General features: G+C 39.1%; 1 pseudogene; it reads right to left on the reverse strand.

The window, feature by feature from the left end:
* Positions 1 to 540: 540 nt before the first annotated feature.
* LOC149231760 (G-type lectin S-receptor-like serine/threonine-protein kinase At2g19130 pseudogene) lies at positions 541 to 3,084 on the reverse strand (annotated as a pseudogene).
* Between the last annotated feature and the right edge of the window lie 12,904 nt (positions 3,085 to 15,988).

Raw genomic sequence — 15,988 nt, forward strand, 5'->3', positions numbered from 1 at the left:
GAACCGTACGAAATGAAAAAAAATACGGAAGCGTCGGCTGTTGAAACGCCATCATCTAACCGCCTGACCGTTCCAAGTTAATCACCTGTCAACGCTGCTCTTTTAATTTTAGTTGGAAAATATTTTTCATGAAAACGCTTCGTACTACCCCAAACCTAAGCCGTTGATTTTGCTCTAAGACGAAGTATCTTTGAAGCATATTCGCTTCACATACAATCTCGACCGTGGATTAAAAATAAAATAAAAAAATCAACACTGGCTCATCCACGTGGGGTTGAAATAGGGGAGCGTTCGGCTAATAATGGCATAAAATTCGACTGGTTCTTTCCATTTGGTCGATATTTAATTTGTGAAATTTGTAGATATTATATTTAATAATATCAGCGTGAACCACTGAAAAACATTGGCAAATTTCAGGATAAACCAATTGAAAGTGGAACCAATTTGACTTCAATGAAATTACCATATAATTAAAATAACTTGTATCCGCAGGTATAATACTGCAACCAACCAAACAAAGAAAATTATTGTGTGGTGCTTTTACAGCGGCGTAGAGGGATGATCACGGCTGTTGTGTGCAGACGCGTAAGGATCATTTTCCCAGAAGAGGCCAAGATTGCTGGCTGTTTGGGTAAACCTCCGTATAGAGAGGGGAACCGGGGGAAGTGGTGGGGTGTCTACAACGCCTTCCAATATCTCCAACACTTGGCTGATCGTTGGCCTCTTCTCTTGCTCATCCTGAATGCACCATACCCCCACGATGGCAGCCCTCCTCACCTGCTCCACTTCTATATTGTTCAAGTTCATCAATTTCCTATCAAGCACCTCCATGACGTTTCCGCTACTTACCTGAGTTGCAGCCCAAGCGGAAAAGAACAGCTCGCCAGAATCCAAATCCCCATCCATGTTTCTCCGCCCTGCAATTATTTCGAGCAATGTCATGCCGAAGCTGTAAACGTCGGTCTTCACGGTTATTGGCAGGCCGGAGATCCACTCTGGAGCCAAATAACCTCTGGTTCCTCTCATGGTCGTCAGGACCTTACTATACTCTCTGCCCAAAAGCTTGGCCAGCCCAAAATCAGAGAGTCTGGGGCAAAAATTCGAATCCAGGAGGATGTTTTCTGGCTTGATGTCACAGTGGATGATGCAGTCCCTGCAGTTGTCGTGCAGGTAAACGATTCCCCGCGCAGTTCCCACAACGATGCCGAAGCGCGTTTTCCAGTCCAGCTCCTTCGACTGCTGATCGTCGCTCTGAGTTTTGCTGAACAGAAAGTCGCTGAGGCAACCATTGGGCATGTATTCGTACACCAAGAGTCTTCTAGAGCCCTTGATGCAAAACCCTAGCAGCCGAACCAAATTCACATGCTGCATTGTTCCGATGGTGCTCACCTCCATGCGGAATTGCTTCTCGCCTTGACTTACACTCTCCAACCTCTTAACACCCACCAGAGAACCGTCTGGTAGAATCCCTTTGAACACGGAGCCAAAACCTCCGCTTCCCAAACGCTCAGAAAAATTCTTCGTTGCACTCTTCAGCACTCTGTAAGTATATACAGTCAGAGTAGCTGGCGCGTATTCTGTTGCAGACAATCCCAGGGAGCGCCTACAACAACAAAGAAACAACAACACGAGGCCAATGGCCATAAAAAAAACCACTCCACCGGCGACGCCACCCACTAGGCCTGGCGGAGTCGCCTTCTTAGGAGAGTAAGAAAAATCAGAGGGATTTAATGGCAGAAACAGAGAGATACCGTTGGAAGTATCGGAAATATTTAGCAATTCACCGAACCACATGAAGCACGTGCTTCGTGAAGTGCTGTCAACAACATAGGCGTATGCGGTGCAGGAACAATTCTTGACGCAGGCCGCCTCGCACAGCCGTTGCCCTTGCCTTTTGTATCTGATTCCTTCAGCAGGCATGGATTTGCCAGTCAACTCTGCAAATCGAACGGCAGTCAGCCGTTTTCCGGCATGGCTACATTTTAACGGGAACCTCCGAACACATCCGCTGGACCATTGAGAGTCCCATCCATGGCTGTGTTTGTGGACAAAGCCCTGCAAGCAGCTACAGGCCGGGAGATTGTCATTGTTGCACGATGCCTGAGGCCCGCACACGTCATACACCTGGCACTGCTCTTCGGGTTCTGTCCATAACTTGATCCATTCGTTATCTGTACGCCGCAGGGTGTACACTCGAAATTGTCCCGAAGCTTCCATGACAAAACGCGACAGAAACGTGGAATTAGGCTTCACAGAATAAGTGAAATACTTGTCGGAATCGTTACTGCTATTGAAAAAGCTGAAATTGTAGATGTAACTATAGAGGGAATTATCCGCCATCTCTGGGATTCCGCTGAAAGAATGGCCGTTCCAGGCACCGCTTACCCAGTACTGGATCTTGCTCTTCCACACCAGAACGAACTGATCGGCTCCAGCATCCATCTGAAGGGCGAAAGGCCCTGGACTCGGATCCCAAAGGTTTTTCCAGGAAGTCAGTTTCTGCGTCACACTGAATTTCATCCCAGGCAGCCACGTATTTCCCGGATGGTCGAAGCTCTGCCAAATACATTCGGAGGTATTATCCGCACTCAGCACCATCAAGTTACCAGAATCCATTATCACAGCCGAAGAAGGCTTCTTCGGCCCCTTCCCCTCAGAGGACCAGACGATGGATTCCCCATAAAACAGACGGAGACTCCCTTCCTCTGTGAGATTGAAGATGCCGGAAGCGTTTTGCAGCGGCTGCTCTCTGTTGGCAACCCAAGCGATTGCCTGATCTGACGATGTGGCATACCAAATACCCATATACCATTGCTGAGCGTCGTTTTTGGCGAGACTGAAAAATCCCAATTTGAAGACACCGCTCTTGGAAATCCTGGTCTGGTCACCGGTCAAAGAGGCTCCTAACACTATGCTGTCGGAAGATGCATCTGCCGCATCGCCCATCGTTATCTGAAGCAGGGGGAGGAGGAAGATAAAAGAAGAAAGAATCTGTGAGAATTGCTCTCTCGTGCAACTTTCACTCCCCATTCTCAAAATCTATGGGCCACTCTACTGCCACACAATACTCTAAATCTCTCCCCGGACGGACGTTCAATATTATCTGTGTAACTCCTTGCACGAGACAAAATCTATAATAGTTCCGAGCAACGTAGGAGTCTACACTGTTTAGGATTCTGATTTTCTTCAGCAACCATTTGATTATGGAAAATTGTTCAAATTGTAATTATTTTAATTTTATATATATTTTAAATGATTTTTTAATTATTCAAAATATTGTAATATATAATTTTGATGTGAGGATCAATTCCTAAAAGAATTGAAAAACCCTAGCGGACTGGTTGTTGATGGTTTCAGGATCTGGAAGGCCTAATGGCATTTTGCATGGTCAATTATGGCGGAATCTATTCCCAAAAAATCTATCTTATTGTCTTTTTACTCAATCCCACATTGACACAAATTTTTAATAAAAATCACATTACTATATCTATTTAAATTGTATTTTTAAACATGAAAATAGGTTCAATGGTCGATGATATAAATTCCACAACTTAAAAATATATTTTTTCTGATTTCTACCCAAATTTCAAATAAAAACTTGATGTCGTATTCATGCGGTAAAGTCCAGTGAACCTAGAAATTTGTGCAAATTTTGGAACAATTCAGCGTAGCAGTGAGGATGCATTTAATTAACAGCATCGCAAGCGAGGATAGATAATTAATCAAATGAGTGGTCAAAATTATTTTCCAGATATAATTTCATATAAAAAAAATTAAGTTATTTGTCAAATATATAGTGAAATAAAAATGGTTATGTAAATATTAAATATTATCTAGCACCAGCGACAAATTAAAGGATAATTTGATCTCGCTCACTCAAGGGTTTTATTTTTTATATATTGATTGTTTGAGTTTAGTTGATTATAATTAAATATGATGAAGTATGTTCAAATTATTGTCCACTAAGGTTTAATAAGGTCAAACAATTATTAGTTAAGGTTGATCATGCTTATATAACCACAACCATTTCAATATATAATTTAATATTATTTAAATTTTAATAAGTTTATAATATTAGTTAAATCTTATTAACATTATAAAAATATATTAATACATGTATACGGTCTATTAATAAATATAATTACATATTTATAACCATACATAAAGATAATTATATATAGCAAAAACTATATAATAATGTAGAGATATCTGTAGAGATTAAAATGAATTACTATAGTCATTAATAAATAAAAAAATTGATGTCACAATGTGACATGTAAAATCAAACATTGTTTCATTGTGATGTGACAAATAATAAACAATATCAAAAGGTGAGTAACAACAAACAATGTCACAATGTGAAAAACAATAAGCAACATCGTAATTACACCAAAATATGATGTCACAATGTCAATATGGTCAACCATGATGTTGCATTGTGACATTCAACATCACAATGTGATGAACAAGAAACGTTGTTGCATTGTTATGGCTTCAAAATGTGACGAACAACAAATATTGTTATAATGTGATGAAATACAAATGTCATTGCAATGTAATGAGCACTAAGTGATGTCACAAAGTTATTAGCAATAAATAACTTCATAATGTGATGAAAAACAAATGACGTCACATTGTGACATTCCATAAATGTCTTCACAATTGGACCAAAAATAATGTTGTAATGCGATGGACAAATATTCACATTGCAATGCAATGAATGAAAAGCATTGTCAACCATGGTAAACCATGCATAACTAAGTCAACCATGTTCAACCCTTGGTTAGCCATGTTAAAAAATGGTAAACCATGGTCATCCATGGTCAAGCATAGTCACTCGTAGAGAACATGTTCAACATGGTTAGCATGGCCAATAATGGTCAACCAAGGTTAAACATGGTCAAAACATGCTCAACAATGCTCAACATGGTTAACCATGGTTAATATGGCCAACCGCAGTGTACATGTCGATCATAGTTAGCAATGGTAAAAAACAATTATCTACAGGTAAATGTTAACATCCTTAGTTAGGCATGGTCAAAGATGGTCAATGAATTGTCCATGGTTAATCACTTGACCATCGTTGACCATGCTAAAAAATGGTCACCATTTTCGACCATGGTCATCCATGGAAAAACATGGTCATGCATGGACAACCATAGTCAACCATGGTTAATCGTAGCAACATGGTCAACCATGGTCAAGCAGTTAACCATGGTTGAGTGGACAACCATGGTTTAACCTTATAAAGCATGATAAACCATGGTCAACATGGTTAAACCATGATCAATAGTCCACCATGGTTGACCATGGTCTAACATAGCCAACAATACTTAACCATAATCAACCATGATTAACAATAGGGAGTCATTGTCATCCCTCCTCAATCAAAGTCTACCATGTCTAACATGCATATCATTTCCATCCATGGTGAAATAATGTCAGTCATGGTCAACCACGGTTAACTATATCCTCTCATAGGTAACCATAAATAACTATAGTTAACCATGATTGATGAGTTATCCATGGTTGACCATTGGGCCATGATTAACAATGGTTAAGTGGTCAACCATAAATAACTATAGTATTTACTGATAACCATAGGCAAGCATAATTAACTATGGTTGATTATGGTCAATAATGGTCAACCACAATTAAGGTTTACCATGGGTAACCATGGATATAGCTAGACATGCATGGAAAACCATAGTCAACTATGGTTAACCATAAATATCATTGTTAAATGGTTGACCATGGTTGAGTGAACACCCATGGTCAAATGCTTGACCATGGATGATTCATTGATCATGGTTAACCATGATATATAATAGGTAACCATGGTCCACCATAGTGATCATAGTCAACCATAATCAATAATGGGTAACCATGGTTAACCATGCTCCACCACAGTGATCGTAGTCAACCATGATAAACCATAGTCAACCATAGTCATGGTCAACCATATCAACCATGGTCAATTAATTGTCCATGGTTGACCACTTACCCATCGTTAGCCATGATCAACAATGGTCACCATGGTCAACCATGGTTATCCATAGACAAATGTGGGCATCCATGGATAATCATAGTTAACAATGGTAAACTATAGACAACATGGTTAACCATGGTTAACCGTGGTTAACCATGGTCAAGTGGTCAACCTTAAACAATTCATTGATCATGGTCAACCTTGATTGAAAATGAGTAATGATTGTCATCTATGGTCCACCATAGAAAACATCATCAATCATTGTTAACCATGGTCCACCATAGTGAACATGGTTAACCATTTCAACCATGTTTAGACATGGTCACACATGATTGATGAATTATCCATGGTTGACCATTTAACTATCATTAATCATTTTTAACAATGGTCACCACACCAACCATGGTCATCCATGGACAAACATGGTCATCCATGGTGCTACGGTGATTACCATGTTGCAATGTGACTAACACGATTGACCACTTAACACATTGTCAACTACTATGATGACCATGTCATAATGTGACTAATATGGTTAACCACTTGGCCATGGTTGACCATGCACCATATTTATCTATAATTAAACATTGACAATCATGGTCAACCATGTTCCCCCATAGTCACTCATAGTTAACCATAGTCAACCATTATAAAAAATTAGCCATGGTCAAATATGGTCACTAAGTTCAACCATAGTTGACCATGTTCAACTATGGTCAAGCCAACTAAACAATGGTAAACCATAATCAACTTTGGAGAACATGGTCAAATCATGCCCACCCATGACCAACCATGGTCAACATTGAAATCCATGGTCATGCTTAGTCCACCATAATCTATACTCTTCATCCATGGTCAACAATGATTGGCCATGGTCAACTAATGTCAACCATGGTATACCAAGTTCAACCATATCCAACCATAATCTATCCTATTCATCATTCGACAACCATGGTAATTATGGTCAACCTTAGTCAACTAAGGTCTAACTCGATCAACCATGGTCAACCTTGTCAACCATTGTGAACCTCGTATACCTTATTTAACCATTAATGTAACAATTATTGTAACATTAACGTATCACTAACCCTGTTCAATCATGGTCAAGATTAATGTAACATAAATACATTGTTACACTAATTTTTTACCATGGTTAATGTTATAGGCCATTTTGTTGCATATGGTCAATAGGCCTACAAGTTAGATCAATCAACATCTGTGAACACCTTGTCATCATCCCTACATAAATTCCTAAGCATGACTCTCTCAAATCCCTGATTTTCTGGGCTGACTGCCTCAAATCAGTACTTTTAAGGCCTAGTGCATCCTAGCCCTTTAGGGACCTACGTTCAACAATAGGTTGCTCAATTCTTCACCAGCACTGATCAGCAACAGGTTGTCCCTTGTTGGGGGTGCGCTAATTCTATAAATTTGGGAAAAATAAAAATAGTCCTCAAGCTTCCTCTTCAAGAAGTTTCCAAGAGTTTTTCAACCATTTACCTTGGATAAGAACTTTGAATCTTATCTGATCCTACCTTGGAGATTTCACCTCTTATCCCTTGAGCTCATCCTCCCATCAAGAGTGGATCTCAAGCCTAGATTGGTAAATGGATAATAATTCCTAAACTACCACACTCTCCTATAAATTTACAACCATCTACAACATCAAGGTTGGCTTTTGGAGACTAATCATATCGTCATGTTGCTACCTTGAATCTAAGTGAGTCAACATCTTCATGCATTAGGGTGACATTGAGGTGTTCTTTGTGACAAGGATGGAGAAGTCAACTTGGGGATATCTATACAAGATCAACTACTATTCTTGGTCGTAAACTCTCTCCTATTCATATTAATACAAAAAGTATATTGTTTTCCTATATGTGTTATGTTATGTTTACATTCATGTATTTCAATGCTTTGTTGATCCATTGAATAGACTAACTGGATAATTCTACATAGATGTTGTAGATCTTTGAATTTTGTTTATTGTATATGAAAGTTTTAATTATAGTAATCAGAGCTACATTTGGAGCTTACAAGATGAGAGGAGAGAAGAGCTTGCGGTGGATCCCAAGTAAGCCTCTTTCCATTCTCCAATTTCTCTAAGGGGAACTAAATATTCTTTTCTTTCTGTTGTTTTAGACGAGTCCACTAGGTCTAGGGAAGATACTTCTACCCACATTCGTAAATTTTTCATAACAAATTGGTGACTCCATTGGGGAAAGATTCATTCCCTCAGTGGTTTACTTGTCCCTAGTACTTGTTTCACCTCTTAAATAGACCTCCATTGCCTCACTCAGTCTAAATTTTCCATAGGAAGACCTTTCATTGAGCTTCATTTGAATTTTTGTGTTAGAACTTGGCTTTTCCTTGATCAATGCTCTCCCTAGCCTGCTGACGGAGTGTTGTAGTGCTCTTTGGCCTTCTCTGCACCTGCGTTGTAGAGCATTAATAGCCTATCTACACCTACACTAACCCCTGTTTCATGTAAAAAATTGATCTTTTATGATTTTCTCTCTGATTAAATTTGTTCAAGTTGGTCCTCCTTATGTCCCTGAGTGTGTATTGGTCTCTCAGAAGCCTTCATCTTGTTTTCTTTTGGTTTTGAGTGCCTTTGATAAGAATTTTCTTAGATTTTTCTTTGTTCTTGTCAATTAGGTCATTAGCAAATTGATTGCTTGATCGTTGATTTCTTGAAGGAATTAATGTTTCAATCATTGTTTTGAATAGTTTCTTTTATCAGTGATTAGGAAAATATCTTAGTTTTCATTTGAAAATTAATTGGAATTAAAAAGAAAAATCTCATGCATCATGCATTGCATCTAGGGTTTTGTGTATGAAATTGGAATTAGGAACAATTGCATTAGGGGAATTGATTAACAATATTGTTTGTTGCACCTTGTATGCTGCATATTCTTTGTTCTCTTGCCTCCCATACATAGTTTTTCATTGAAAAGGAAGGTTTCATTTCATCATGCTAGTTTAAATTTTTAGGATATTTAGGTGAAATTTGTGGTGAGCCTTGAAAACTGAAACTTGATTCAAGATAAACTTTAAAATTTATTGAATCAATCTTAAGTATCACTTGACACATTAATGAAAACATCTAGAGGTCTAGGCTATAGACATGTTACGATGTCTATAAACATAGGAGTTGTCATCTTTTTTCCCAGCGTTGCATTTCGGGGGTGATATCCCGTTCCACGTACGTAAGTGTCTCATATCATTCTCCACATACATTCGGGTATATTAGATGGCACTCCATGCGTGAAAAGTATATGGGAACGCTCTCATTGTATGGTTATGCATTATACAACACTAACACATATTGCACTTCCATGTACCGTTGAGTATATTTTGGAAGTTCACCATAGGTTACTATCCTCACCATAGGTGATCGAGTCGGCGGCCTTGTATACTATGATACACTGAACACAACATTCAGGGAAATTGCTTGCCCGTATGTAAATGTTAGGACTGTGGACACCACATATCTCCACAATGGTATGATATTGTCCACTTTGGGCCTAAGCCCTCATGGATTTGTTTTTGGGCTTTACCCCAAAAGGCCTCATACCAATGGAGATATTTGTTCATCCTTATATACCCATGATCCTTCCCACTTCTACCACTTCTAATCAATGTGGGACTTTGTTCGTATACCCAACAATCCTCCCCTCGAACAAAGGACCATCGAGCCTCCCCTCAAACCATCCGCAGGATTCTCCCCTCTCTACCAACCAGGATTCTCCGCTCCAATGCGTTGGAAGCACACGCCTTACATGGTAGCACCACCTGTCTCGAGAGCTTGCTCCATCCCAGGTCAACTCCTCTTCACCGTGTTGGAGAACAAGACACGTCCATGAAGAATCCGGAGCACACCACCTATTTAACCGAGCTCATCCACAAGCTTACGAGGGCTCACCATCTTTGTTCGACATTCCGAGGATTCATCCACTTGGGTAACCTCGAACTTGGCTCTGATACCACTTGTTGGGACTCTGGACACCACATATCTCCACAATGGTATGATATTGTCCACTTTGGGCCTAAGCCCTCATGGGTTTGTTTTTGGGCTTTACCCCAAAAGGCCTCATACCAATGGAGATATTTGTCCATCCTTATATATCCATGATCCTCCCCACCTCTAGTCAATGTGGGACTTTGGTCGTATACCCAACAACCATCCCCTCGAACAAAGGACCATCGAGCCTCCCCTCAAGCAATTATCCATCCGTCCACTCTCTACCAACTAGGATTCTCCGCTCCAATGCGTTGGAAGCACATGCCTTACATGGAGCACCACCTGCCTCGAGAGCTTGCTCTATCCCAGGTCAACTCCTCTTCACTGTGTTGGGACCAGGACACGTCCATGAAGAATCCGGATCACACAGCCTGTCTAACCGAGCTCATCCACGGATCCCATCGTGATATTACCGGGGCCCACCACCTTCGTTCGGTATTCCGAGGATTCATCCACTTGGCTAACTTCGGGGCATGGCTCTGATACCACTTGTTAGGACTGTGGACACCACATATCTCCACAATGGTATGATATTTTCCACTTTGGGCCTAAGCCCTCATGGATTTGTTTTTGGGCTTTACCCCAAAAGGCCTCATACCAATGGAGATATTTGTTCATCCTTATATACCCATGATCCTTCCCACTTCTACCACTTCTAATCAATGTGGGACTTTGTTCGTATACCCAACAGTAAATCCTTGGTTCTCCAAGGTTGTATATTGAAGTTCACAGTTGCTTGGTAAACCTTTATTCTTAGTTTACCCTTTTTGATTTATTTTTTGTGTTATTTTTAAAAATTTCTTAATCCAACATGGAAGAACAACACCCTACCTTTCGTCGTTCAAATAGAATGCAAAATAAGCCTCCTCTTCCACTAAAGGAAACTCCTAGACATCGTAAGAAGCATAAGAAGACACAAACTACATAATATAGTACTCCAGGATCTATTAATTTTGTTCCTCCATTTGAGATAGACCCACCAGAATCATCTTTTCCTGTGAGTACTGACCCCGAGATTACCTCTCCATTAGCTGGTGAATCTGACACAGTGGAAGCCGAAGCACCTGGAATCTCATTACTTGAGGTTATTGAACTTGAATATAATGAATCAGAGACAAAACTACCTAGGTTATACAACATAAGGTCCCTTAGTTATCTGCACCTATTACTTTAAGACCTTCCTCTTCTCTTCTGGTGTCTCAGACCCAACCACAAATTATATATCTCAGATGACGAACCCAATGGTGAACCACTTCCACTTGGTCTTGTGAGTATTGAAGAGATTCCACAAGAAGAGCCTCAAACTTCCTCTCCTATTGGAGTAGGGTCTCATTTTTATCAGGCCCATCATTTTCCCTCTCCTCATACTCCATCTCAGGCTCCTTTGTCTGGTTGTTTTCGTTTCAACTCACCCTTGAGTTTCCCTCGACAATCTTCTTTAGGGCAGTTAACCATGAATGAATATGTTATGGTTTCTTAGTATGTATCTACTACCATGACCGAGAAAACCCATGTTGTAACATCATCCATGCTTGTAACATCGCCAAAGACACATTTGTATGGTGACCCGTCTATCCCTCTTGGTGATCCATAGATTAAAAAAATAGGCTCAAAAATGAAATTGGTTGGAATCTCTTGAATCTAGAGTCAATTCATAGTTTTCATCGTCTTGATTCCAATGATGCTTGAATCACCCCAATCTGACATTGTATGAAGAAGTTATGGTGTTCTGAAGTTTTTGACCAACAACTAAAAATGTCAAGAACAGGGTTGATTGGGCTACTGACTAGGAGGTACATACAATTGAAGTCGTCAACTGACTATGCAAGGTAGTGTTGATAGAGGAACAACCAGGTTTTGACATGTGGCATCATCGTACATGTTTTATTTGTCATGTTTTGGGTGGTTTGTACGATTTGAGGCGGCCCAATCAGAGGCTACCATGTGGCACCTCGTGGTTGGAAAAAAATTTATAATAGGCCTGAAGGCCTCGGTGGGGTTTGACCCCTCAACATGCCAAAACACAATTCAATGCCCAACCATTAGGCCATCACAATAATTCTTAATCGTCTATAGTCACCATTTATATTTAATGTCGAATGGTTGTGGCGTTTGGGAGGAGCGGTCGGGCAGTGGCCCCAACCCCTAGTCACAACGACACCACATGCCCATGGTGCAGATGAAAGAGAGTGGGGCTAGGAACTTGGCCCTAGATCTTGACCATGTTGACACCCATACGACTAGGTAGAGGAGGCTATCCCAGAGGGCGCAGGCAGATAAGCCCTGACCCCCGATTCTTGTGATTGTTACATGACCACAGGTGGTGCGGAGCCGATGGGGGTAGATAGTTGGCCTTGACTCCCAACCCTATTTACAACGGTGTGACCACATGCCGATGGAACAAGGCTTAGCTGGAGGGGGCGGGTGGTTAGCCATGGCCCTTGGCCACATGTGCTTCCACATGACCCTGATTCGACGCATAAGGGTTATTAGCGAAATTAAAGAGGCAACAAATTGCACATTTTGCAGTGGAAATATTACTAGTACCAAGAGAAATTGTTGCTTAATAGACTGTGTAAGGGAAAAATTGTCACATAGTTAGTAGTTTTTGCCAATTTGCAGGGCAGATAATAGAGTTGGTCTTGGAGAATCATATTTTGCTCAATTTTTAACCTTTTTGAGCTCAAGAAAAGCGTATATGGGGTTTTTTAGCGCCCTGGACTCAATGGAAGCCTTAAGTTTATGATTTGAACACTTTATGATGGACTTTTTCATAATCACGTCTTTTAGTGCTAGAGGCAGAGACAATTTTGAAGTAGTATGGAGGTATATTTGAGCATAGAGAGAGCCTCGTTAGAGGTTTTACAACCTTCCAGTTTCATCTGCAACAACTGTTACTTCAATTGAGTAGCTCTTTTCAGTCCTTTCTCAATGTGTTAAGGAGAGAATCCCTTTTCAACTCTTCATTGTGAAGGAGTTGCATGTTTATGCTTTTGATTTTAGGTGGAGTACAAGGAACTATTGTGTGAGAGTCCCTTTTATTTTTACATTTTTGTGACTTGCTATAGGGAGTCATATTTCTGAGTGAAAATTGTTTGTAGGAGAATGTGTCTTTGTAGGAGAAAAAGACCACTCTACTGTCAACAAGTTGTTTATACTCATTTTTTGTTGAAATCAATATAGTAGTCTATTGAAAAAGTGTAACTGGATTTGGTCTTCTTAATGACATGTAATTATGATCTTTGTAAATGATGAAAAGAGAGAGAATAATATTATTTTTGTAATTCCTTTCTCCATGGGTTTCATGAGCATGAGTTCTATTTTTAGATGGCTCCCATTGAGAGCCTTTAGGAATTAATGTCATGTATGAAGAGCCCTTATTGGGCATGTTAGAAATGTATACGAGTCTATAATATTGTCTAGAAACCATCCAAAAGACAAGCACAAGTTCTCCTCCTTATGACGGCTTCAAGATGAATTAAAGATCTCATGTTGGCTTAAAATTGTGGAGACGCACCTATTCATACATACATGTTGGCTTATTTATAGAGGGAAACCACTATAAATATATATGAAGGTTCTTTGCATTATAAAGTCAATCAAGCTCTGATTTAGGGTAACATAAAGAAGATAAGTTTGGACAAAATGCAGAAGTGTAATGAAGGGAAAACAAGGGATTTTTAAGGCCAATCTCAGAAATAACAATTCGGATTTTTGAGGGAAGGTCACGGTACTTCAACAGAGGAAAACTACTTAATCAAGGATATATATATATATATATATATATATATATATATATATATATATATATATATATAGATATATATATATATACTATGAAGAAGCCAAAGTTCGTTGAAATGATAAGACTATGATTTAGTGCTACAAAGGAGACACAATTCAGTAATATACTATGGTGTTTCAGTGCTGCTACAGTGATATTCCAGTGAAGTATTTGGTGCCACCTTAAGAGGAAGGTCACAAGTGTGTGACAAAATATCAGTGTTGTTACGAGGGAGAAAGGTCTTCATGCTATCAACAATATCTACTGTTCAGTGATATGACTTCAAAATTCGGTGCTACTGGAGAAGGATAAGTTCGACATCCTTGACAAGTTCAATGATCACAGTTCGGGGTCATCACATATGGTGTGAGATATCAAGTAGGAGGAACCAAGAGAGTGTAAACAAGAATGTGGAAGAGAACTTGTGTCTTGGTCTTAGAGGGGCTAATAGGTTAAGGATCTTGGTCTTGGTATTCGTCAGTTGGAATCTATATAAGAATAATCTGTGCAGGTTTTCCTCTCAAAGAGTGAGAGGTTTCGGCCTTGGCAAATAGCCTACATTTCATATCTCTTGTCTATTTATGTTCATGCATTAGTTACTGTTTGATGAAGAAGAAAACTAATAATCTAGGAATAATAATATTCTAATATAAAGAAGTAAAAAGCTTTCACAAGCAGTTACTATTCGAAGAGAAATCACCTAATGTTAATTCCCTAGATTTCTCAACATGTTATCAAATCTAAGGTGACAGTTAAGAAATGCCATCTAATCAAAGAGACACTCAAGGATCGAGTTTCAAGGAAGGCATCAAAGAAAGTTGAAGGATATCAAAGTGAAGTCAAAATCTACATTGAAGAAGAAAGTCTACTTCAAAAGGAAGCCTTGGGATCATCAATCAAATCAAGACAACTACAAGTCTACACCAACAAAAGTCTCGTATCCTCTAAGACATCACTAAAATACCACAAAGACCCTCATTAAGTTGAAGATATATACAAAGTAAGCTAGTCCAAAGTATATAAATATAAATTCAAGAGAATCATTTCAAGGACAAAGATCACATCATCTTGGAGAAAGTTGAAACTTTAGAAGCATTTATGATCTGCACTCATTCACCACCGAAGAAGTCAAAGTATCTTGAAGGCTAGTTATCCAAAGAAGGCTTAAAGACATTGCCATCATATTTAAAAAGTTACAAGGAAATCACCCCTTATTGAAGCAAGGATCATCTCCTTATCTTTAAAGAATATCATCTGAATAAGCATCAAGAGATCCTCATCAAATAAACATCATCAAAGGAGAGCTATATCAAAGGCGTTGTCATCATAAAAAGGGGAAATCTCCTTTCATTGAAGAAAGGAGTTCATTTGGAAAAAGATAATTAAAAAGGGGTACTAATATATCTTCATCAACCACCATCAAAGTGATCAAGTTGAATATTTCACCTTCACTTGTCAAGTAAGTATCATTTATTCTATAATCTAATATGTTAAAAATAACTTCATTTTTGCAAGGAGATCTATAAGTTGGTTGGGTTATTGAACTTCCTTGCATGGAAAAGGAGGATAGGCATAGTCCTCAAAGAAAGTGAATTCATTGAACATATAAATGGAAAGGTCTCCTTTGAGTACATGGAAAGGGATCAAAGGGCTCAAGGGATTCTTATGAAATCAGTCAAAGGTCCCCTCATATAGCAGAATTGGAGACATTAAAGAGATATATATGATAAGTTGGAAGAAACATTCTCTAAAGATGCGATAAGAAAGGCCATATCACTTAGATCTAATCTACACAAATTGAAGGTATCAAAGGATGAAGGGATATATTCATAAGATCACAAACTGCAAGATCTAGAAGAGATGATTTCATATAAGGAAATAATATCCATTGTTCTAAATACACTAACTGAAGGAAAAAGTAACAAATATCCATGGGGATAAGAAAGTTATCCCATTCAACAACTTGTAGTTTCTATGCAAGATAGAAGAAGACAGGTTGACGAAAAAATGGATTCAAACATTTTTCGAAAGGAAAGAAGAACATAGCTAAGATTCAATGCTATGAGCTCAACAGGAAAGATTGTCCCAAAAGGGGAAATAACAAGAACGAAAAAGAAGAAATCCATTTCACCAAAGAAATGGAGGAAGATGAAAGAGGAAAATCATTAGAAGCAAGAGCCCATGACATCAC

The sequence above is a fragment of the Pinus tabuliformis genome, chromosome J (genome assembly GCF_031772625.1).
Source record: "Pinus tabuliformis cultivar Carrire ecotype Pingquan chromosome J, CPIR1, whole genome shotgun sequence".
In the NCBI taxonomy this organism is placed as follows: Eukaryota; Viridiplantae; Streptophyta; class Pinopsida; order Pinales; family Pinaceae; genus Pinus; species Pinus tabuliformis.